Here is a 2,192-nt window from a genome sequence, read left to right as displayed (position 1 = left end):
AGGCAGTGCTGAGCTGTTTAAAATCCATGTCTTGAACTTTAAGAATTTGTAAGTTCTATCTGTGAGGGTGGGTTTTTTTTTTTTTTTTTTTTTTTTTTAAGCAGTGTATTTAGATTGCTGGACATGATGTTAATCTTTGTTTTAGCGTTTTATTGTATCCCAAATTGGAACACATCAGAAAAGATAAACCTTTATGAGACCACAGTTATTTCTTGTAAGACACTTGCTAGTAAAATTGTTCTCTGCTTTCGTTTATTTTTATTTTTAGTTTAAAAGCTAAAGCCAAGCCAGGAAGAGGAAGATAGGACAAAACCCCTCGAATCAAGGTAAACATGACTGCAGCAGAGGTCAGTGGTACTAAATAAACCGTATGGCAGTGCATACTGTCCGAGAGGCAGCATCCTGCACACGGCCCTTCCCTGCCCATCTCAGACCATCTGTCCTGTGGTTACTCCTGCTGTGAGACAGAGTCTATCAAAGAAAATATGTTTTATAATTGTCTTCCAAATATGTGCTTCATATTGAATATCTTTCATTTTCCCCCATTTCCAGATGACTTAAAAAATATGAACAATATTTAGGCTTTGCCTAATCATTCATGGGTTTACTCTAATTGGCAAAAGTTAAAGGATTAAATTGACAGTCACTTACATTTGACCTTATATCTGTGTTATCAGAATCTCTTGAGGTTTTAAACATATGAAAAAGTTCTCTGAAAACCAGTTATGATGCCCAGGCCTGTAATCCAGCACTTGGGAGACTGAGTAGAAATATTCTTATGAGTTTATGGCCAGTGTAGGCTAAAGAAACTACCTCTGTTTTGAGGAGAAAAAAAATCACTGTGATGTTTCAAAAAGGCCATTTAATTTTACCCAAATTTCTGGCAGAGTGAAATATTTCAGAAGCCTTTAAAAGATACATTTGACAGGTTTTTGCTTCTAGAAGCAGATGGCCAAAGTAATTAAATGTTTATGCTAATTTTGTATTTTTTAAAAATTGGCTACAAAAATATAGAGGACATTAGAAAAGGAATAAAACACATTGCTTTAAAATAATTTTACTCGGGGAATTCATGTGGAGGTCAGAGTGAAAGCAGGTATGAACGGGAGCAGCGGAGGGAGTCGTGGCTGCCAAAAAGTTTGAGTCCATCGGAAAGTTCGGCCTGGCATTAGTAGCTGCAGGAAGCATGGTGAACTCGGCTTTATATAATGTAGATGCTGGAAACAGAACTGTCATCTTTGACTGATGACAAAGTCTGTGGCATAGGGGAAGGACTCACTTTCTCATCCCTTGGGAACAAAAACCAATTATCTTCAACTGCTGCTGTCGACCACGGAATGTACCGGTCCTCAATGGTGGCAGAGGCTTGCAGAACGTCAACATCACACTGTGTAACCTCTTCCAGCCGGTGGCCAGCCAGCTCTGTCGTATCTACAGCAGCATTGGCGAGGACTATCATGAGCGGGTGCTGTCTGTCACTGCAGAGGTCCTCAAGTCGGTGGTGGTGGCTCGACTCGATGCTGAAGAATGGATTACCCAACGAGAGCTGGTCTCCAAGCAGGTGAGCGATGACCTTACAGAGTGAGCAGCGACATTTGGGCTCATCCTGGATGACATGCCTCTGACACAGCAGAAGGAGTTCACAGAGCCAATAGAAGTCAAACAGGTGGCTCCGCAGGAAGCAGAGGGAACCAGATTTGTGGTGGAAAAGGCTGGGCAGCAGAAGGCAGCCATCATCGCTGCTGCGGTGACTCCAGGGCAGCAGATTGACAACTCGCTGGCCACAGCAGGTGATAGAGAGGTTGAGTTGCAAAAGCCGGAAGCTGCTGAGGACACTGTATTCCAGCTCTCGGAACATCACCTACCTGCCAGCAGGGCAATCTGTGCCCCTCCAGCGTCCCCAGTGAGGCCAACCAGGCCACAGCCTCCGTGATTCTGAATGTTGCCTTCCTTCTGCCCAACCCCGGAAATGACTTGAAATTTAATGATTGGCTTAAAGTGAAGGAGATAAGATAAAAGTAAAATCACTTTAAAAAGTAACAATTTTACTCATCTAGTGTGAAATAAAAAATGTCAATAGACCGAAGACCAAGAAAACTACACATGCTTATAATCATGAGGTATCATACATATTTTCAGTTAAGACAAGTTTAAAAGCTATTTCAGTGGGTAAATCAAGTATTACTAATATT

General features: G+C 41.7%; 1 pseudogene across 1 annotated transcript; it reads left to right on the top strand.

Moving 5' to 3' along the window:
• Positions 1 to 1,056: 1,056 nt before the first annotated feature.
• LOC308437129 (prohibitin 1-like) lies at positions 1,057 to 1,907 on the top strand (annotated as a pseudogene). Its single transcript has one exon. The product of its transcript is annotated as a prohibitin 1-like (transcript).
• Positions 1,908 to 2,192: the final 285 nt, after the last annotated feature.

Source organism: Micromys minutus (assembly GCF_963924665.1).
Source record: "Micromys minutus genome assembly, chromosome: 25".
NCBI lineage: Eukaryota > Metazoa > Chordata > Mammalia > Rodentia > Muridae > Micromys > Micromys minutus.
The sequence above is the reverse complement of the archived record's forward strand: the minus strand, read 5'-3'. Positions and strand labels throughout refer to the sequence as shown.